The sequence below is a fragment of the Neovison vison genome, chromosome 1 (genome assembly GCF_020171115.1).
Source record: "Neovison vison isolate M4711 chromosome 1, ASM_NN_V1, whole genome shotgun sequence".
In the NCBI taxonomy this organism is placed as follows: domain Eukaryota; kingdom Metazoa; phylum Chordata; class Mammalia; order Carnivora; family Mustelidae; genus Neogale; species Neogale vison.
The window spans coordinates 206,650,832-206,675,450 of NC_058091.1; positions in this window are offsets into that span (position 1 = coordinate 206,650,832).

Genomic DNA, 24,619 nt, shown 5'->3' on the forward strand with positions numbered 1-24,619 from the left:
CCAGTTACCCCATTCTTCCACCCCCCTCCACTCCAACAACCCTCAGTTTGTTTCCTATGATTAAGAGTCTCTTATGGTTTTTTCCCCCCTCTCTGGTTTCATCTTGTGTTATTTTTTCCTCTCTCCTCCTATATACCACATTTTCTTTATCCATTATGTGTTGATGGACATTTGGGCTCTTTCCATAGTTTGGCTATTGTGGACATTACTGCTATAAACATTCAGGTGCACATGCCCCTTAGGATCACTACATTTGTATCTTTGAGGTGAATACTCAGTAGTACGATTGCTGGATCATAGGGTACCTCTATTTTCAACTTTCTGAGGAACCTCCAAACTGTTTTCCAGAGTGTGTGCACCAGCTTGCATTCCCACCAACAGTGTAGGAGGGTTCCCCTTTCTCCGCATCCTCAACAACATCTGATGCTTCCTGATTTGTTAACTTTAGCCATTCTGACTGGTGTGCGGTATCTCATTGTGGTTTTGTCTTGGATTTCCCTGATGCTGAGTGATGTTGAGTGCTTTTTCATGTGTCTGTTGGCCATTTGTAAATCTTCGTTGGAAAAATGTCTTCAGGTCTTCTGCCCATTTCTTTCTTTCTTTCTTTTTTTTTTTTTTAAGATTTTATTTATTTATTTGACAGACAGAGATCACAAGTAGTCAGAGAGAGGCAGTCAGAGAGAGAGGAGGAAGTAGGCTTCCCACAGAGCAGAGAGCCGGATGCGGGGCTGGATCCCAGGACTCTGGGATCCTGACCTGAGCCGAAGGCAGAGGCCTTAACCCACTGAGCCGCCCAGGCACCCCCTGCCCATTTCTTGATTGGATTATTTGTTCTTTAGGTGTAGAGTTTGATAAGTTCTTATAGATTTTGAATACTAGCCCTTTATCTGGTAAGACATTTGCAAATATCTTTTCTCATTCCATAGGTTGCCTTTTAGTTTTGTTGACTGTTTCCTTTGCTGTGAAAAAGCTTTTATCTTGGTGAAGTCCTAATAATTCATCTTTGCCTTTGTTTCCCTTGCCTTTGGCAATGTTCCTAGGAAGAGGTTGCTGTGGCTGAGGTCAAAGAGGTTGCTGCCTGTGTTCTCCTGTAGGATTTTGATGGAATCCTGTCTCACATTTATATCTGTCATCCATTTTGAGTCTATTTTTGTGTGTGGTGTAAAGAAATGTTCCAGTTTCATTTTACTGCATGTGACTTCCCAATTTTCCCAACACCATTTGTTGAAGAGACTGTCTTTTTCCATTGGGTATTTTTTCCTGCTTTATCAAAGATTACTTGACCATAGACTTGAGGGTCCATTTCTGGGCTCTCTGTTCTGTTCCATTGATTTATGTGTCTGTTTTTGTGCCAGTACCATACTCTCTTAGTGACCACAGCTTTGTAGTAGAGCTTGAACTCCAGAATTGTGACACCACCAGTTTTGGTTTTCTTTTTCAACATTTCTTTGGCTGTTTAGGGTCCTTTCTGGTTCCATACAAATTTTAGGAAAATTTGTTCCAGCTTTATGAAAAAAGTTATTGGTATTTGATAGGCATTGAATGTGTAGCTTGCTTTCGGGAGCATAGACTTGATCCTAGGACTTCAAGATCATGACCTGAGTCTAAGGCAGGCACTTAATTGACTGAGCCACCCAGACACCTCTCAGTAGTTCTCTGTGTAATGTAGCTAATAGAAAGAAAAAAGCAGAGCAAAAAAGACTTACAAAATGCATTAACAAGTTTAATACTCAGCAATTAGAATATGCACCTAAATAGACATATTTTTTACAATTACATATTTTTTCAAGTGCACATAGAATTTCTATAAAAATTTATCTTGTTCTTGGTAATAAACAAGAATCAAAATTTTTCAGTGAGTAAGCAAACATCAGAATGTTCAGTCCAGAAAATAAAATAGAGCTAATAAAAACACAAGGAGCCAATGAGTCTCACCAGGATTCAAGCAAACGCACATCAAAATTATAATAAAATATTTTTAACTATTTAATTGTTGTAAATGAAAAGTTTGAAAACGAAGTTTTTGAGAACATGTAGATAGGATATTTTGGTTTTTGTATATTCCTCATTACAATGTAATTTGTACAATTTAGACAGTAATTTAGACAATAGTTTGATATATATAGCCTTCGTCTCCCCTTATCATCCTACTCTTCTATTTCTATGCATATACTCTAGTATTTATTTATATTATTTAGAGTATGCATATGCTCTAGTATATATCTATGCATAACTCTAGATATTATTTATATCTAGTATTTATTTATATATATCTGGAAATATATAGATTACTTAAGATTTTCTAAATTTAAAAAAAAAGCATATCTGCCAATGCAGATAATTTTACCCTTTACTTTCTGATTATTACTCCTTTTATAGTCAATTTACTTTCAGTGTAATTATTTATGTGGTTGGATTTGGGTTGGCCATTTTGCCATTTGTTTACTGCTGATGTTATCTGTTTCTTAGTTCTTTTTTTCCTCCTTTTCTGCCCACCCTTGAATTAGTTGACTTTGTTTTTATAACTCCATTTAAATTTCTTTTTGCCTTTTGTTTGTTTTGCCATTTCAAGCCTATGCTTCATTAAATTCTGTATTTTAGAATAAACACTGATTCATATACCGCTAAAGAAATAGTGCAGAGGTACCTTATATACTTTATTCAGATTCCCAAAAGGACTGCATCTTACAACCTATAGTACCTCAAAATTAAGATAATTGACTTAGATATGGGCAAAGTAGAGTACAATTCCATTATCAAAGATTATGCTTGCTACTTTTTAAAGCCACACATTTTCCCTCTTTCCTCCCCTTCAGTGCATAACTCCTATTGATCAATGTCTGATTTGTACTTTTCTTCCCCACTTCAGTAAATTAGACATTTCAAGAATGTTATGAAAATAAATCTTACAGTAAATGATCTTTTGAGGATTGGATATTTTAATTTGGCAAAATTATCTAGAGATTCATCTCAATTTTATGTGTTCGTTTCTTTTTGTTGGTGAGTAATATTCCATGGTATATATACTATAGTTTGTCTAACTATTAAGCTGTCAAAGGATATTTGGGTTGTTTCTAGTTTAAAGCTATCATAAATAAAGCCATAATGAACACTCATATATAGGTCTTTGTGAGAACATAAATTTTATTACTGTGAGGTCTGTTGGCTTTATAGCTATAGTTCTTTGCATTATTTATAGAGATTTCTCAGATTATAGTATCTATCACTAAAATTTTTCAGTCTACTTCGAGGTTACACTACATCACATAAAATGAAGAAAAATTAAAATCTTATAATTACATTTGCACTACACTGTGTATATCATATTATTACATTATAAATCTTACAATTCAATGCTATATTCTAATGCGATCTTATGTATTTAAAATAAATTAGGAGAAAATACAGATTAATAATGCTATTTATCCCTTCTTTGTATTGATTATCCAGCTGATGTCATTTCTGTTCAGCCTTTAGCACTGCTTTGTGCAGTCCTGCTGGTAACACATTCTTTGTTTTCTTTTTCTGAGTGTCTTTATTATGCCATTCTTATAATAAGATATTTACCATGGATATAGAATTATGGGGTTTATCTTTTTCTTTAAAGACTATAAAGAGGGATGCCTGCATAACTCAGTGGTTAAGTGGCTGCCTTTGGTTCAGGTCATGATCCTAAGGGCCTAAGTCTCACACTGGGCTCCTTTCTGTCTGCCACTTCTCCTGCTTGTACTTACTCTCCCTCTCTCTCTTTATGATTAAAAATAATAATAATAAATAAAGAATAAATAAATACTACAAAGATACTGCTTGAATCTCTTCTCACCTATACATTTTTGTATAATAAGTCAGCAATCTCTTAAGACATTGTTACTCTGTTTCTATTAGTCCCTAACCCTTCTCACCTCCCTGGTTGCTTTCAACATTTTCTACTTATTTTCACTTCTCAGCAGTTTGATAATGATATGCCTAGGCATGATTTCTTTTTGCTTGATTGTACTTAGGATGTGTTCAGCTTCTTACATCTGTCAATATATTGTTTTCACCACACTTGGGAAGTTTTTTTTTTTTTTTTTTCTTTTTCTTCTTCTGGAAAGCTAAATACATACATGTTAGGTTTTTTTATATTTTTTTTTCCAGAGGTCCCTGAGACTCTGTTCATTGCTTTTCAATGTATCTACTCTCTCTTTCTCATTGGAAATATATATTGACTCGTTTTTTAAAATTCTTCAACTCCTTCCTTTTTTTCCCCTTGAAAATGGGTCAATTTTAATGGTTCTTGGTATGTTGCATACCATTGCATATTATTGGATTGTATCATAAGCATTATGGGTGTTATGTTTGTTGTAAAGTATTAGGATTCTGCTATATTACCCAAAAGTGGTTTATATATGCCTATTTCTTTAAAAAAAAAAAAAACTTTTTGATCAGATTTAAAATGAAAACTCCTTTTCTTGGGTAGTAGTTAAATCTCAACTTTATCTTAAACCTCCAAAGAAGTTTGTGATATCCTTTGCATGTAGAGAACATTTTGTCAAAATTTAAGTAAAGTGTATATACAGAATTTAAGGCTACTCAAGTATGGCTCTCTCCCCTTTCTTGGGCTTTTCATTCCCCAAGTGCTGTGGTCTCTCTGAACTTTTTTTTCCCTTTGATTCTTCAAGCCAGTAAAGCTTTGAATTTTTTCCTGATTTTCTGCTAACACTTGAAACACTGACTAGAGCTTGCCCTCATATAAAAATCTCACTTAATACTATTCTCTAACAAATGTTAATCCCCCTCTACTTTCTGCCTCATCCAGGTAGCTCACTAATGAATAATGAACTGAATATCAGCTTGCAGTTGTGCTCTTTATTTCTATCACTATTGAGTGAATTCCTGGTACAAAATTTTAGGATATTATACTTAGACTTATTCATGCCATCAACAAACTAATAATCATTGTATCTTACATGGAATAGATAAGTTAAAGTGCATCTAAAATATTTTATTTCATGCTAAATTTTTTTCACTGAGTAGTATCAGTTAAAATTGTTTCAGTAAACATGAAGCTATGAAAATGTTTCAGTATGTATCAAAGTAATTCTTATTGTAAAAGAATGAGATTTATTTTATAAGTATTATTCTATTCATCTTATTTGTCATCAGTTGCTTATACTAAAAGTTCATTAGACTGTTAGTGAAATATTATATAAATAATTATATTCATCCAATAAAAATGTGTTCTACCTTAATCTCTTTTTTTAAAATTTTTTTATTTATTTTTTTCAATTTATTTATTTTCAGAAAAACAGTATTCATTATTTTTTCACCACAACCAGTGCTCCATGCAAGCCATGCCCTTTATAATACGCACCACCTGGTACCCCAACCTCCCACCCCCCCGCCACTTCAAACCCCTCAGATTGTTTTTCAGAGTCCATAGTCTCTCATGATTCACCTCCCCTTCCAATTAACCCAAATTCCCTTCTCCTCTCTAATGCCCCTTGTCCTCCATGCTATTTGTTATGCTCCACAAATAAGTGAAACCATATGATAATGGACTCTCTCTGCTTGACTTATTTCACTCAGCATAATCTCTTCCAGTCCGGTCCATGTTGCTACAAAAGTTGGGTGTTCATCCTTTCTGATGGAGGCATAATACTCCATAGTATATATGGACCACATCTTCCTTATCCATTCATCCATTGAAGGGCATCTTGGTTCTTTCCATAGTTTGGCGACCGTGGCCATTGCTGCTATAAACACTGGGGTACAGATGGGCCTTCTTTTCACGACATCTGTATCTTTGGGATAAAACCCAGGAATGCAATTGCAGGGTCATAGGGAAGCTCTATTTTTAATTTCTTGAGGAATCTCCACACTGTTCTCCAAAGAGGCTGCACCACTTGCATTCCCACCAACAGTGTAAGAGGGTTCCCCTTTCTCCACATCCCCTCCAAACATGTTGTTTCCTGTTATGTTAATTTTGGCCATTCTAACTGGTGTAAGGTGATATCTCAATGTGGTTTTAATTTGTATCTCCCTGAGGGCTAATGATGATGAACATTTTTTCATGTGTCTGATAGCCATTTGTGTGTCTTGATTGGAGAAGTGTCTGCTCATATCTTCTGCCCATTTTTTGATGTGTTTGCCTGTTTCGTGTGGGTTGAGTTTGAGGAGTTCATTATAGATCCTGGATATCAACCTTTTGTCTGTACTGTCATTTGCAAATATCTTCTCCCATTCCGTGGGTTGCCTCTTTGTTTTGTTGACTGTTTCCTTTGCTATGCAGAAGCTTTTGATTTTGATGAAGTCCCAAAAGTTTATTTTCGCTTTTGTTTCCTTTGCCTTTGGAGACATATCTTGAAAGAAGTTGCTGTGGCTGATATCAAAGAGATTACTGCCTATGTTCTCCTCTAGGAGTCTGATGGATTCCTGTCTCACGTTGAGGTTTTTTATCCATTTTGAGTTTATCTTTGTGTACAGTGTAAGAGAATGGTCGAGTTTCATTCTTCTACATGTATCTGTCCGGTTTTCCCAGCACCATTTATTGAAGAGACTTTCTTTTTTCCACTGTATATTTTTTCCTTTTTGTCGAAGATTAATTGACCATAGAGTTGAGGGTCCATATCTGGGCTCTCTACTCTGTTCCACTGGTCTATGTGTCTGTTTTTATGCCAGTACTATGCTGTTTTGGTGATCACAGCTTTGTAATAAAACTTGAAATCAGGTAACATGATGCCGCTAGCTTTATTTTTGTTTTTCAACATTTCCTTAGCGATTCGGGGTCTCTTCTGATTCCATACAAATTTTAGGATTATTTGCTCCAGCTCTTTGAAAAATGCCGGTGGAATTTTGATTTAATGACATTAAAAGTATAGATTGCTCTAGGCAGTATAGACATTTTAACAATGTTTATTCTTCCGATCCAAGAGCATGGAATGGTCTTCCATCTATTTGTGTCTTCTTCAGTTTCTTTCATGAGTGTTCTGTAGCTCCTCAAGTACAGATCCTTTACCTCTTTGGTTAGGTTTATTCCCGGGTATCTTATGGTTCTTGGTGCTATAGTAAATGGAATCGATTCTCTAATTTCCCTTTCTGTATTTTCATTGTTAGTGTATAAGAAAGCCGCTGATTTCTGCACATTGACTTTGTATCCTGCCACGTTGCTGAATTGCTGTATGAGTTCTAGTAGTTTGGGGGTGGAGTCTTTTGGGTTTTCCATATAAAGAATCATGTCATTTGCGAAGAGAGAGAGTTGACTTCTTCATTACCAATTTGGATACCTTTTATTTCTCTCTGTTGTCTGATTGCTGTTGCTAGGACTTCTAATACTATGTTGAACAAGAGTGGTGAAAGTGGGCATCCTTGTCTTGTTCCTGATCTCAGTGGGAAGGCTGCAAGCTTTTTCCCATTGAGGATGATATTTGCTGTGGGTCTTTCATAGATAGATTTGATGAGGTTCAGAAACGTTCCCTCTATCCCTATACTTTGAAGCATTTTAATCAGGAACGGATGTTGGATTTTGTCAAATGCTTTTTCTGCATCAATTGAGAGGACCATGTGATTCTTCTCGCTTCTCATATTAATTTGTTGTATCACATTGATTGATTTGCGAATGTTGAACCATCCTTGTAGCCCAGGGATGAATCCCACCTGATCATGGTGGATAATCTTTTTAATGTGCTGTCAGATCCTGTTGGCTAGGATCTTGTTGAGAATCTTAGCATCCATATTCATCAGTGATATTGGTCTAAAATTCTCCTTTTTGGTAGGGTCCTTGCCTGGTTTGGGGATCAGGGTAATGCTGGCTTCATATAAAGAGTCTGGAAGTTTTCCTTCTGCTTCAATTTTTTGAAACTGCTGCAAGAGAATAGGTGTTATTTCTTCTTTGAAAGCTTGGTAGAATTCCCCAGGGAATCCGTCAGGTCCTGGCTCTTGTTTTTTGGGACGTTTTTGATCACTGATTCAATCTCGTTATTAGATATTGGTCTATTCAGGTTGTCGATTTCTTCCTGGTTCAATTTTGGGAGTTTATAGTTTTCCAGGAATGCATCCATTTCATCTAGGTTGCTAATCTTATTGGCATATAACTGTTGATAATAACTTCTGAAGATTGTTTCTACTTCCATGATGTTAGTTGTGATCTCTCCCTTTTCATTCATAATTTTATGAATTTGGGTTTTCTCTCATTTCTTTTGGGTTAGTGTGGCCAGTGGCTTATTGATCTTATTGATTCTTTCAAAAACCAGCTTCTAGTTTCATTGATACGTTCTACTGTATCTCTGGTTTCTACCTCATTGATCTCACCTCTAATCTTGATGATTTCCCTTCTTATGTGTGGAGTGGGTTTGATTTTTTGTTGATTCTCCAGTTCTTTAAGGTGTAGAGACAGCTGGTGTGTTCTGGATTTTTCAATTTTTTTGAGGGAGGCTTGGATGGCTATGTATTTTCCCCTTAGGACCGCCTTTGCTGTATCCCATAGGTTTTGGACCGAAGTGTCTTCATTCTCATTGGTTTCCATGAATTGTTTCAGTTCTTCTTTGATCTCCTGGTTGATCCAAGCATTCTTAAGCAAGGTGGACTTTAGCTTCCAGGTGTTTGAGTTCCTTTGGAACTTTTCCTTGTGATTGAGCTCCAGTTTCAAAGCATTGTGATCTGAGAATATGCAGGGAATAATCTCAGTCTTTTGGTATCGGTTGAGTCCTGATTTGTGACCCAGTATGTGGTCTATTCTGGAGAAGGTTCCATGTGCACTTGAGAAGAATGAGTATTCTGTTGTTTTAGGGTGGAATGTTCTGTATATATCTATGAGGTCCCTCTGGTCCAATGTGTCATTCAATGCTCTTGTTTCTTTATTGATTTTCTGCTTTGATAATCTGTCTATTTCTGAGAGAGGCGTATTACGATTTCCTACAATTAGTGTATTCATATCAATATGACTCTTTATCTTGATTAACAGTTTTCTTAAGTAATTGGCTGCTCGCATATTGGGAGCATAGATATTTACAATTGTTAGATCATCTTGGTGGATAGTCCCTTTAAGGATTATGTAGTGTCCTTCTGTATCTCTGACTACAGTCTTTAGTTTGAAGTCCAATTTATCTGATATGAGAATCGCTACCCCAGCCTCCTTTTGAGGTCCATTGGCATGAAAGATGCTTCTCCACCCCTTCACTTTCAGTCTGTGTGTATCTTTAGGTTCAGAATGGGTCTCCTGTAGACAACATATGGATGGGTCCTGTCATTTTATCCAATCTGCAACCCTGTGCCATTTTATGGGTGCATTTAGGCCTTTTGCATTGAGTGTGATTATTGATAGATACGTTTTTATTGACATTGAGTTACCTTTGAAGTCTTTCTTTCTGTAGACTGTCTCTATATTTCTGTTCAATGCTATTCTAGGATTTTTCCTCTTTTATAGAACCCCCCTTAATATTTCCTGCAGTTCGGCTTGGTGGTTGCATAGTCTTTTAAGCCTTGCCGGTCTTGGAAACTCTTTATCTCTCCATCCATTTTGAATGTCAGTCTTGCTGGATAAAGTATTCTTGGCTGCATGTTCTACTCATTTAGTGCCCTGAATATATCTTGCCAGCCTTTTCTGGCTTGCCAGGTCTCTGTGGACAGGTCTGACATTATTCTGATGGGCTTCCCTCTGTAAGTAAGGAGCCTCTTTGCCCTGGTGGATTTCAAGAGATTATACCTACAATTATAATTCCTCAATTTGACTATCAGGTGTCGTGATGTTTTTTTGGAGTGTATAATCTTGGGTGGAGACCGTTCAGCCTCTAGTACATGAACGCTGGTTCCATTCGCGAGATTGGGAAAATTTTCATGAAGGACTTGTTCCACTATATCTTCTAGACTTCTTTCTTTCTCCTCCCCTTCAGGGATTCCAATAATTCTGACGTTGGAATGCTTCATGGCATCATTTATTTCCCTGATTCTGTTTTCGTGGTTTCTAAGCTGTTTGTTCCAGGCTTCCTCCTGATCCTTTCTCTCTATCTGTTTGTCTTCCAGATCACTAATTCTATCTTCTGTCTCAGTTACCCTAGCTTTGAGAGAGTTTAGATTAGATTGGAACTCGTTGAGAGCACTCCTCCATGGTAGCTTTAAGCTCTGCCCTAACATTGTGTACATCCTGTCTGGTCACTTTCAGTTCGGCCCTAATCAATTCTGTTTGGTCATCCATGGCTTTCTCCAACCTAGCTATTGCCTGGATAATTGTTATCCTGAATTCTCTTTCCTACTTATTGTCTATGTTGATAGCTGTTAGCTCTGTTGCAGAAGGTCCATCCTCTGTATTTTTCTTCTGTTGGGCATTCCTCCTCCTAGTCATTTTGGTGGGAGATGACTGAACAGATGTAGCTGGATGTATCATCTCTGGTGCAGTCAAGGTGCACCCTGGAACACTTCTGAGCAATCAGGATTCCCCACCCAAACGAGAGACAAAAGAAAAGGAAAAAAAGAGAGAGAGATATAGAGAGAGACACAGGAAAGAAAGGGAGGATGAAAGAGCAGGTTCAGCCCAGATGGGCCCCAAGGTTAAGATTTATGAAGTAGACAAACAAAAAGAGATACAAAGACTGATACAAGTATATGACAAGAGAAAAATATATATATGTGCAAATAAAGGAAGAACCTCGTCAAAAAGAACCCCAAGTGTAAGATTTATATGCTATCAGGACAAACACAAAAACACAGAAACACTGGTGGAAGAAGATGGGAGAGTTCTTATAAATTCTCAGTGGGTGCGAGGAAGGTTGTTTTGATTCTTCCTGGATGTATCTTGATATCTTTGTTAAAGGACTCAACTTTCCTAAGATAAAGGGGATTAAAAATTGGTTTACCTATAGGGGTAGTATTGATAGTATTGATTGGGGAAAGGGGATTACCTTGAAGTTTAACTCTATATGAATATTAGAGTATAAAAATAAAAAGGAATAAACTAGACTAAACTAAACCAAAATTTTAAAAAAAGGAATTCAAAAAATAAAAATGCAAAAGAAAAACATAGGTGTATGTATCAAAAAGTTCAGGTTAGAAGGGTATTATGGAATTTGATGTACTGTACAGCTCGCTGTGATGGTAAATAGGTTAAAAAAATTACCTATGTGTAAAAAAAAAATATGAACCGGAATAGTGGGAACGTTGAACAATACAATTTTTCCTATGAAGTAGTGGTTGTTCTCTTGTTTTCCTTTTTTTTTTCTTTCTTGATTTATTTTCTGGGGGAGGGGCCTGACACGTGGGTTGTCAGTCAATGATGTTTCCTGAGTTAAGTCCTCCGGCCCCCCTCAAGGGGGTGGGCTCTGAGGAAACTGGTTTTTTTCAGGATTTTGTTCTGTGGCAGTTTTTATGTTTGTTCACTTTTTTTTCCTCTCACCTTAACCGCCTTTGATGGTTTTTATAGTTTTAGAGGAAAACAAACCGCACCCTGATCTCCCTCTCAGAGAGAAGCCTCAGTCTGGGTGCAGAGCCTAAATAAGTTCCCCCTTGGCCCCTGGCAGAGCAGGTTCTAAGTTGCAGACCCTGGGGGTGCAGGATCTTTTGCTCGTCCCCAAAGCCAAGGCAGTGGTGGCTGTCTGGGAGCTCCCGACCGCCAGAGAGGTTCCAAGCAGCAATCGCCCACTGAGATTTTGCTGCTGGCCCGGGCTGGGAGTACCTGGTCTTGCTGGGTCTAAGAGTGCCCGGCTTGCGCGCACCTCTTTCAGGGGCGGGTATGGGTTGCGTGCGCATCTCAGGCACTGAGAACGGGGCGCAGGTCCGAGAGCACCCGGCTGGGCTTTTGTGCACCTCTGTCAGGGTAGAGTTTGGGGTGCGCGGCTTAGGCTTTGAAACAATGGCGTGGGTCAAAGAGCACCGGCCGGGCCTTTGTAACTCTCTCAGGGGAGCATGAGAGACGTGCGCATGTATCTCAGGCTTTGTAGTAGGTCTCGCGCATTCTGCCGACCGGCGTGGCTCCCATCCCCTTACGGGAGCCAGAACCCACCATTCTCGGGCGCGCTGGCAGCTTAGGGACCAAGACCTGGTTTCTCCGCCACACTCTCTCTGCCTTAGCGCAGGGGAGGCTGTCCTGGGACCGGGGACTTAAGCCCCTGTCCCTAGCCACCCCGATTCCCACAATTTCCCCCCGTGATCCTTTGCTCTTTTGGAGTGCTTTCAACCAGTCGCCAAGTTAATGCTGGTGCCCAGACACAGGGCACTCTCGCTCGTATTGGGGTATTACTTTCCAACCGGTCGCCTCTGGTGGCTCCCTCCCCCTTTCATTTATCTTCTGATATCAGTCCGCCTTCCCACTCCACTTTACCTGCCCACTGGCGTTTTCTGCCCCTGTAGAGATCCAGACGTGTATAATTCTGATCACAGGCTGATCATGGGTGAATGGAGTTCTTTGGTAGGTAATCAGCTCTCTTTGGGGTACTGGCTGAAAAGGGGCCTCCTCCTACACCCCCGCCATCTTGTCCCCCCCTTATTCTATTTTTTAAAAATTTTTGTCTTTCTTATTTTAACATTTTTTAGCTATTTTATCTTATCAATACCTTCAAAAAATCTTTTTTAATTTTCACTTTTATAGTTATATTTTAATCCCTTCATTGTATTTAACTTTATTTTTTGTATAAATGTAAGTTTTTTTTTTCATTAAAATTTTGGGATACAATTTCTTCTAACAGATCAAAATATACCCCAAATCTAGTGCATGGCTTTGTTCTAGTCTCCAGCCTGATCTCATTCTTTCCTCTTTTTTCTTTTCTTTTATTTTTTTCAACTAACTTATCAATTCCTTTTTCAGAATATTTTTTAAAATTTTTATCTTTACAGACAAATTTCATCTCTTCATTGTGTTTACCCTTACTTTTTTATATGTATCTTTTTCCTTCTTTCAAAATTTGGAAGGTTGTTTCTTCTAACAGACCAAAGTACACCCGAAATCAATCAAGTGTGTGGCTCTGTTCTATTCACCAGCCTAAATAAGCCTCATATATATATATATATATATATATATATATGTGTGTGTGTGTGTGTGTGTGTACATATATACACACACACACACATATATATATACACACAGGTGTGTATATATATATTCATATATATGTGTGTGTATATATATGTGTGTGTTTATATATATGTATATATACATATACATGTGTATATGTATGTGTGTATATATATGTATATATGTGTGTGTATATATATATGTATATATACAGATATTACTACTATGTCAGAACTAGAGTTCAGAATGAAATAACCAAGGTGTTAGCTAGGCTCAAAGAAAGCATGGAAGATATTAGAGAATTCCTTTCTGGAGAAATAAAAGAACTAAAATCTAACCAAGTTGAAATTTTTTAAAAAGCTATTAATGAGGTGCAATGAAAAAATGGAGACTCTTACTACTAGGACAAATGAAGAAGAACAGAGAATTAGTGACATAGAAGACCAAATGACAGAGAATAAAGAAGCTGAGCCAGAGAGAGACAAACAACTACTGGACCATGAGGGAAGAATTTGAGAGATAAATGATACCATAAGATGAAACAATATTAGAACAATTGGGATCCCAGAAGAAGAAGAAAGACAGAGGGGAAGAAGGTATATTGGAGAGAATTATTGTAGAGAATTTTTCTAATATGGAAAGGGAACAAGCATCAAAATCAAGAGGCACAGAGAATCCCCCTCAAAATAAGAAATAAAAAAAATAAAAAATAGGTCCATACCCCATCATCTAATAGTAAAATTTACAAGACTCAGTGTCAAAGAGAAAATCCTGAAACCAGCTCAGGACAAGAGGTCTTAAGCCCCTGTCCCTAGCTGCCCCGATTCCCACAATTTCCCCCCGCGATCCTTTGCTCTTTTGGAGTGCTTTCAACCAGTCGCCAAGTTAATGCTGGTCCCCAGACGCAGGGCACTCTCGCTCATATTGGGGTATTACTTTCCAACTGGTCGCCTCTGGTGCCTCCCTCCCCCTTTCATTTATCTTCTGATATCAGTCCGCCTTCCCACTCCACTTTACCTGCCCACTGGCGTTTTCTGCCCCTGTAGAGATCCAGACGTGTAGAGATCCAGATTTTTTGAAAGAATCAATAAGATCGATAAGCCACTGGCCATACTAATCCAAAAGAAAAGAGAGAAAGCCCAAATTCATAAAATGAATGAAAAGGGAGAGATCACAACTAACACCATGGAAGTAGAAACAATCATCAGAAGTTATTATCAACAGTTATATGCCAATAAGATTAGCAACCTAGATGAAATGGATGCATTCCTGGAAAACTATAAACTCCCAAAATTGAACCAGGAAGAAATTGACAACCTGAACAGACCGATATCTAATAACGAGATTGAATCAGTGATCAAAAACCTCCCAAAAAACAAGAGCCCAGGACCTGACGGATTCCCTGGGGAATTCTACCAAGCTTTCAAAGAAGAAATAACACCTATTCTCCTGAAGCTGTTTCAAAAAAATGAAGCAGAAGGAAAACTTCCAGACTCTTTCTATGAAGCCAGCATTACCCTGATCCCCAAACCAGGCAAGGACCCTACCAAAAAGGAGAATTTTAGACCAATATCACTGATGAATATGGATGCTAAGATTCTCAACAAGATCCTAGCCAACAGGATCCGACAGCACATTAAAAAGATTATCCACCATGATCAGGTGGGATTCATCCCTGGGCTACAAGGATGGTTCAACATTCGCAAATCAATCAATGTGATACAACAAATTAATATGAGAGGCGAGAAGAACCACATGGTCCTCTCAATTGATGCAGAAAAAGCATTTGACAAAATCCAGCATCCGTTCCTGATTAAAACGCTTCATAGTATAGGGATAGAGGGAACATTCCTGAACCTCATCAAATCTATCTATGAAAGACCCACAGCAAATATCATCCTCAATGGGAAAAAGCTTGCAGCCTTCCCACTGAGATCAGGAACAAGACAAGGATGCCCACTTTCACCACTCTTGTTCAACATAGTATTAGAAGTCCTAGCAACAGCAATCAGACAACAGAGAGAAATAAAAGGTATCCAAATTGGTAATGAAGAAGTCAAACTCTCTCTCTTCGCAGATGACATGATTCTTTATATGGAAAACCCAAAAGACTCCACCCCCAAACTACTAGAACTCATACAGCAATTCAGCAACGTGGCAGGATACAAAGTCAATGTGCAGAAATCAGCGGCTTTCTTATACACTAACAATGAAAATACAGAAAGGGAAATTAGAGAATCGATTCCATTTACTATAGCACCAAGAACCATAAGATACCCGGGAATAAACCTAACCAAAGAGGTAAAGGATCTGTACTTGAGGAGCTACAGAACACTCATGAAAGAAACTGAAGAAGACACAAATAGATGGAAGACCATTCCATGCTCTTGGATCGGAAGAATAAACATTGTTAAAATGTCTATACTGCCTAGAGCAATCTATACTTTTAATGTCATTAAATCAAAATTCCACCGGCATTTTTCAAAGAGCTGGAGCAAATAATCCTAAAATTTGTATGGAATCAGAAGAGACCCCGAATCGCTAAGGAAATGTTGAAAAACAAAAATAAAGCTAGCGGCATCACGTTACCTCATTTCAAGCTTTATTACAAAGCTGTGATCACCAAGACAGCATGGTACTGGCATAAAAACAGACACATAGACCAGTGGAACAGAGTAGAGAGCCCAGATATGGACCCTCAACTCTATGGTCAATTAATCTTCGACAAAACAGGAAAAAATATACAGTGGAAAAAAGAAAGTCTCTTCAATAAATGGTGCTGGGAAAACTGGACAGCTATATGTAGAAGAATGAAACTCGACCATTCTCTTACACCATACACAAAGATAAACTCAAAATGGATAAAAAACCTCAACGTGAGACAGGAATCCATCAGACTCCTAGAGGAGAACATAGGCAGTAATCTCTTTGATATCAGCCACAGCAACTTCTTTCAAGATACGTCTCCAAAGGCAAAGGAAACAAAAGTGAAAATAAACTTTTGGGACTTCATCAAAATCAAAAGCTTCTGCACAGCAAAGGAAACAGTCAAAAAAACAAAGAGGCAACCCACGGAATGGGAGAAGATATTTGCAAATGACAGTACAGACAAAAGGTTGATATCCAGGATCTATAATGAACTCCTCAAACTCAACACACACGAAACAGGCAAACATATCAAAAAATGGGCAGAAGATATGAGCAGACACTTCTCCAATCAAGACACACAAATGGCTATCAGACACATGAAAAAATGTTCATCATCACTAGCCCTCAGGGAGATTCAAATTAAAACCACATTGAGATATCACCTTACACCAGTTAGAATGACCAAAATTAACAAAACAGGAAACAACATGTGTGGGAGAGGATGTGGAGAAAGGGGAACCCTCTTTCACTGTTGGTGGGAATGCATGTTGGTGCAGCCTCTTTGGAGAACAGTGTGGAGATTCCTCAAGAAATTAAAAATAGAGCTTCCCTATGACCCTGCCATTGCACTCCTGGGTATTTGCCCCAACGATACAGATGTCATGAAAATAAGGGCCATCTGTACCCCAATGTTTATAGCAGCCATGGCCACAGTCGCCAAACTATGGAAAGAACCAAGATGCCCTTCAACGGACGAATGGATAAGGAAGATGTGGTCCATATACACTATGGAGTATTATGCCTCCATCAGAAGGGACAAATACCCAACTTTTGTAGCAACATGGACGGGACTGGAAGAGATTATGCTGAGTGAAATAAGTCAAGCAAAGAGAGTCCATTATCATATGGTTTCACTTATTTGTGGAGCATAACAAATAGCATGGAGGACAAGGGGTGTTAGAGAGGAGAAGGGAGTTGGGGTAAATTGGAAGGGGAGGTGAATCATGAGAGATTATGGACTCTGTAAAACAATCTGAGGGGTTTGAAGTGGCGGAGGGGTGGGAGGTTGGGGTACCAGGTGGTGGGTATTATAGAGGCATGGCTTGCATGGAGCACTGGTTGTGGTGAAAAAATAATGAATACTGTTTTTCTGAAAATAAATTAATTAATTAAAAAAATAAAAATAAAAAAATAAAATAAAAAATAGAATAAGAAAATAAAATTTCAAAAATTTAATTTTGAAAAACTAAACCATCATGGACAAAAAGCCTTGGATTTTATGTATTGGTTTCCCCTATCTCTGGAGTTCTACAGTTCTCATTGATCGATGAATTTAGTCTTGGCTGGATGTTCTTGCTGATCTTCTGGGGGAGGGGTCTGTTCCTGTGATTCTCAAATGTTATTGTCAGAGGTGGAATTGCATTGCCCTTGCCAGAAGCTGGCTAAATAATCTGCTCAGGTTTGCTCTCAGGAGCTTTTGTTTCCTGAACACTTTCTGTAGAGCTTTGGAGGACAGGACTGAAAATGCCAGCTTCCAATCACCAGCCCTGGAGGAGCTGAGAACTCAGGGCCCCACTCCGCAGTGCACCTTTGGAGAAAAGCGGTCAGTCACTTCTGTCTCCCTGGTCTCCAGCCACGCTCTGAGCTCACCCCGCCTATGACCCAGAGTTTCTATCTCTGGTGCACAGGCCCTTTTGAAGCCTCCAAATGCAGCTGATTCCTGCTGTGCCCTCCTGCTTGACTCCTCCTGGAGGAGGAAGGCGAGTATCTCTCTGTATGTGCTGCTTGTTGGGTCCCTGCCCGTAAAGCAGTGGCCCAACTGTGCTACGAATCACAGTTTAAGGTAATTCCAAGCTGAGAGCCCACTGCTTGGTTCCATCTCTGCAGCTGGCTTCCCTGCTCCGATACCTGGGCACTCTGCCACACTCAGGCACCCCTGGTCTTTTTGTGATCCTGTGGGTTCTGAGACCACACTGTCTCCCTGAGGGCTCCACTGCCACCCCCTGTTTGTCCTCTGGAGCAACATCCCTCAGTGGAGCAGCCTTCTAAAAGTTCCAATTTTGTCTCAGCTCCTCTACCACTTGCTGGGAGCCAGCCCCTCCCTCTCCATGGTCTATCTTGCTGAATGTTGCCTCGGATTCACTTCTCTGCCTGTCCTACCTTCTGAAAAGTGGTCAATTTTCTGTTCCTAGAATTAATGTTCTTCTTCTCCTCTTTCCTGTTGATTTTGTAACTGTTAGGAATGGTTTGATAACCATCTAGCTGAACTCCTGGGACCTGATGATATTTAGGTCCTATTCCTACTCCTCTACCATCTTGCTCCTCCTCTAAGTAAGTAAATCTTAAAAAAAGAAAGAAGTGCCATATGTGAGCTAATATCAGAGATTCATTTTCCCTAGATATTCTTAATTATCTAAAAGTCAATGTGTGTAAACCATGCTACCAGATAAAGTGCTTCACAATTTGTACTTTTAAAGACTTTTATCATTTTTTGGCTGCATTTGCTTCATTCTCTTTAACTCTGAAGTTGTCCTCTCACAGAACAATTCCCCTTTCCGTCTTTCAAACCTCAAACATTTGAAATTTTGTTTACTGCTACTTACTAGATCAGAAATATTCTTTTTTTTAATCTGACAAATTTTTGTTTGTTCTTTCAGATGCAGATTAAGTCTCAACCTTTTTGAAAAATATTTATCAGTTTATCTCAGCAATTGATTAATCTCTCTGAGTTCCATTGAATGTATATATCCTTTTGTATGTTTTTTCCACATTTCACTTTAATAATTTACATAATTTACTCCCCTACTAGACATGAGTGAGAAAATTGCCATTTTTGTGTTATTAGAGCTTTGTTCACTATATAAATTCAATAAATGTTTGTTGAATGATTAATGTCTTGAATTTAAATCAGACTCTTTTATAGTGTATTACTGAATCAAACCAAACAGATCTCTAGAAATCTCCTTTATACTTTTGCTTCCTCTTTCCTATTATATTTTTCCCTATACTGCTAAGAGACTTTGAATAACTCAGGATGTACAAACTAGATCAAATATAAATAATATTAAAATTTAAGAAGGATTTTTGTTTCCAGAAAGTCAGTCTAAATCCAGTTTGTCAGCAGTAGTATAAGCTGTTTATTTGCCCTTCTGTGACCTCATATAAGGATATGGCATGCAAAATTATTTCATAAATTAATATTGGTTCACTGGGGCATTTCCTTTAGAATCCAAATGGTGTCAGTAATGTTGCTCTATTATTGAGTCTTTTGTCCTTTATTATAATTATTAGCCACTTACAATTTAATTGCATTACATGAAATGTTAATAAGAAGTGATTCAAAAGAAACTGCAACCTTTTGAAACCTTTGGCTGTTTAGAACATTAGCTGTGATTCTTAGAGATAATGTGTACAAAGGATAATTCACTAGATATGATAGGAAAATGAAGGAAGTGATGAATTTTAAAGGATATTCTAGGATTACGAAATACATATTTACCAGAAGCAGAGAAATTCACTTATCTTTAATTCTTCAATATTTAAATGTGTATTTCCCTTATTCTTCAGAATTTTACTTATTTTGTTGGCTGTCATTATATAAATGTTAGTGATATTTTTTGCCTTTCCTTTCTTTTATTATTCATTCATTCACTTATTTATTATTTATTTATTTAATGCACAAAGGTAAACACCAGAAACAGAACAGTTTAATGGAGAAAATGTACCCATTTTATAGAAAACAGATGCCTGCCACTATTTGCAGTGCTCACCAATATTTTTAGCTCCACTAAGCAGAGGAATGACTGTTCAAAAGTGGACTTTTCTATTCTCCTTGATTACTTTCCTCCTGTCTTTCCATACCATATATTAACCTGCCATTCTAGGAATGAGGCTGTGTCCCACCTCCCAGCATTTTCCAGATATACTACTGAGAAAATGTAGAGATAGAGTACATTGCAACCACCTGTTTATTTTCCTTAAAGAACCATTATTTGCATCATAAGAATTCAGTGGGGAGAGACACACAAGATAAGTTCTTCACACACACACACACACACACACACACACACAGCTTATGGGACTATTCTTTATGCCCTAGAGAATATCGACTAAGTATTCTCCTTGCCTGACTTGGTTATTCTTTTAATAATCTTTTAATAATGTTGCTCTTTAAATGCTGCAGGGATCATTGTGGGGGTCTGACCTTTATTTAAGCAAAGATTTCAGTTTGTGGCCCTTTTCTGATCTGTAGTCACTCATGGTCATCCTGACATTTTCCCAAAGGCCAAGACTCTTATTTGCTGATTTTTATACCTGAGGACTATTTGTCTTCTCCTGTCATTTTCTAGCTACTGATGTCAATGTTAACATTGCTGCAAATAGACATTGCCTCAAGAAAATGCACAAATCATTTCTGGTTAAAAGGAGACTAGGTCTTGCTAAAACTGCCTCTGCATCACTTGTCTATGAGAATTGCTGACAAGATTATGTTTCATTTGTACCCTTGGGAAAATAACTTCTACATCTTAAATGTCCTTTGAAGTCCGTAGTAAACATAAATAGAGTGCCAAAAAGAAATTACGTTCTAATCTCTTATAATGTACTTAATAGTATACTCTGACACAGCCCTAGTAAAAAGATTATATACAAGGTGAATGGTACAAAAATACATTCTGAAATGCTGAGTGACAAATAGATTAAACATCAGTTTGGTTGTCCTGTGTGTGTGTGTGTATATAGTTGTACTATATATATTTCTTCACTGTCAATTGTTATGCTATAAAATTTTATTATATATATTTAAATTTTAAAAACTGGATTTTCTTTTGATTTATGTATCTTAATAAATATATTAGTCAAATGGCTTCTTTTTAGTTTATTAACAGATAGTATTTCCATCCGAATAGGATTCTTTTCTCTTTTTTTCTTTCAGTAAGAATGATTTGGAAGTTAAACTTCCTACTATTTCTTTCTTTAGTCCTTATTTCAATATATTAAAAGTGAGTTTACCACAGGCAAGTATTTATAACACACTATTCCTAGGATTGATGACTATATGTACACTATATGTGTACACCCAAGAAAGGCAATCAATAGAGAAGGAGAAATTTAAAATGAAGTTAAAGAAGGACAATTTTAAAAGAAAGACTCATGTCAAGTTGGGAGACGACTCAGCTGTGAACAGAGCTAGAAAGGTCAGTCTTATTAAGTAAGGACACTTGATACTGGCAGACAGATATGAAATAATAGGGCAAGAGAGAATAGAAATTTTGTCAAAGAAGAGAACATTGTTAAGAAAGTTAACACCATTTTTCTCTAATTTCTCAATAAATTATAAATGAAATCTACTGTAGTTGAGGTAATCTGTGGGGTTGAGATTGTCAACTTGAGTTTAATTTTCATGAAATTGTATAATGAAATTTATAAATGAAATGATAATTGGACAAGAGCGAACTTATAATTTACTGGAAAAATTGTGAAGTTTTATTGGAGACTGACAATAGGGGTATTTACCTTATACCAAAGATCATTGAAGTCTGCCAGTAGAAATGACACTGATGGTTATCCAGACTAAAGACTAATGAAGCAGACAAGAGACCACAATGAAAAATTGAAGGAATCATTGATTTTAGTAATTAATATATTACAAATACCACTTTTTTACTAACTTAAATGAAGATATTTTCAAGAAAGTTCTCATAAAGTTTTATTAAATTTATCTGCTTTATCCTTCCTCTAGAATCAAATTAAATTATGGAATATAAGCATGTATATTGTATTCATGATCAAGTAATTAAATTATTCTCTTTTAGTTATTTTTAAAATTTTTCCAAGTTCAGTCTTTTAAATACTGCTATTTTCAATATTCTATATACGCTAAAACTTACCACTTTATCCATTACTGTTTTCTTTAAATTACATATATTTGAACCATGAAAATATCTCTGAATTAAATATTTTATTCTTATATAATAGGCAGACTGTGTGTTCTAGATGATCTTCTCATTTCACAATAACTAGATTATAGGTAAAATCACTTTTTAATACATCACTGGACTTAAAAAGAGTAAGAAAAAATTGTCCAAAACACCCACAGAGGAGGCAGTCTAAGATGTCAATGTAGGAAGATCCTGACCTCACCTTCTCTCATGGACATCTTGAATCTAAGTTACATTTGGAGAAACTTCCTCTGAAAAAGACCTTAAAACTACCTGAACAGATTCCTTGGAGAGAAAAGGGCCACATGGATGTGGTTAGGAGAGGCTGAGAAGAGGTCTCTTGAAAAACCCCATGCCTGGCACAGCAGCCTGCAATTGCAAGGAATTTCACAAAGCTGAAACTTCTCTCTGTGCAACAAAGCATTCATACCCCATGTCAGCCATCCCAACTCATAAGACTTGTACCAGGGAGAAGGGCTTCTGAAACATCTAACTCTGAAAAACATCAGGGCCCTTGTCCATAAGGCCTAAAGGGCTATAGGGAACTGAGAAACACCTCTGAAAAGGCTTGCTTACAGACTCCCCCAGCCCTGGACCCAGCACAGAAGCAGCAGTTTGAAAAGTTTGCAGGCTATCTGTGAACAAGATTCATTAGCTAAAGACTCTGCTGAAGAGGCTGAGGTCTTGGGATATTAACTGGGAACAGACCTATTGGTGGATGCCAGCTTCACACTTTTCCTCTGCCTTGCTCTGTCTCACCAGTACCCCCAGAAAGGGGCTTATACCCTTCACTGGTGCCACGATTTTCATAGTTGCTGTCAGGGGACACCTGTACATCATTTCAGGGAAAGTAACAAGAAGGTTGTTTATTTGTTTTCATGCAAGAGAAGTCTGGTCTCTTTTAGAAGGATAGGGGGCAATGGGTTGTTTTGTCTTCCAATATTCACCACATTTCAAAAGAAATTGGGGTGTCAAAGATCTCAGCTTCATCTGCGTCTGTCCAAATGTCCCTGTCTCAAGTCTCAGAGCTCCATTTCTATACTTACCTTAGCATGTAAGATTGCACACTTGAATGATTCAGCATCTCTACATCCTACCGTGAGACTCTGACCTTGATGTACAGTCTCATGTGCCCTGCCACTTCCAGGTGGTTTTGCTTCTTGTTTTGTTTTTCTTTAAGGGTACACAAAAACTTTCTGATTCTTTACTCGAGTCTTGATTTGGAAATTCAAGGCTTTAAGTTTCTTTCCACACCACTCCTTAGATAAACTCTTAAGGGCAGTCAGAGGCAAGTAGCAAATCAATCCCAAAAGTTCTTGTAGTTATCAGTTGTTACCATTTAGTTGTCACGATAGTGACATATTGCCGTAACCATATGATCTCTCAGAGCTTTTCTTTCTACCTTTATTGTGGCCTTACAATCCATAGTAATTTGGTGATTTTTAATTTTACTCTATACTGTGGATCACTAGGAGAATAAACCAAGAGTTCATAAAATATCTGAACAATAAAATCTCGAAATCTTATATTCTACCTGGGACAGTTTCTCTTCATTATTATACTGCATGGCTATATCAGTGGTGGACTGTAGTGTGACCCTAGTTCACATGTATTGAGCCAAACCATTTGAACTCATTATTAATCTAGATGCTATAAAATTACTCTATGATACTAACCATCTGCTATATGTCAATAATCTATGTTGTTTTATACATTGATAATTACTCTAATTTGAGTCGTCTTTCCAAAATATGGAAATTTTCTACAATGTAGGAAAAAAATTATCACAAAAATGTTAAATTAAGGATGATTTATAACAACATTAAATAGACAAGAAAAGTGACATTTAAAAGCTGTGTAATATGTCAAAAAATGGGCAGAAGACATGAACAGACACTTCTCCAAAGAATACATACAAATGGGGCGCCTGGGTGGCTCAGTGGGTTAAGCCGCTGCCTTCGGCTCGGGTCATGATCTCAGGGTCCTGGGATCGAGTCCCACATCGGGCTCTCTGCTCTGCAGGGAGCCTGCTTCCTCCTCTGCCTCTCTGTCTGCTTGTGATCTCTGTCTGTCAAATAAATAAATAAAATCTTTAAAAAAAAAAAAGAATACATACAAATGGCTAACAGACACATGAAAAAATGTTTATCATCATTAGCCATCAGGGAGATTCAAATCAAAACCACATTGAGATACCACCTTACATCAGTTAGAATGACCAAAATTAACAAGACAGTAAACAACATGTGTTGGAGAGGATGTGAAGAAAGGGGAAGCCTCTTACACTGTTGGTGACAATGCAAGTTGGTGCAGCCACTTTGGAAAAGAGTGTGGATATTCCTTAAGAAATTAAATATAGAGCTTCCTTATGACCCTGCAATCACCCTACTGGATATTTACCCCAAAAATACTGATGTCGTGAAAAGAAGGGCCATCTGTACTTCAATGCTCATAGTGGCCATGGCCACAGTCACCAAACTGTGGAAAGAACCAAGATGCCCTTCAACGGATGAATGGATAAAGAAGATGTGGCCCATATATACAGTGGAAAAAAATAAAAGCTGTGTAATAAATGATCATTTTTAATCATATTGAATTTACTTTTAAAAGCTGGATAAGAAACATACATGATTATAGGTGAACCATGAGAATGAACAGATCATTTGCTTATAATAATATGCAGATAATATACATAAAATTGACTTTGTTTTGTGAGAATAAAGATGCTGTTTTATTTCCTTTCCTATTGTTCATTACTTGTCTGAAGAGAGAATAATTTACAGGTGGCTTTGAGCACTCTGGTTAAATTTAATTTGCTCTTCTTTGATTAACC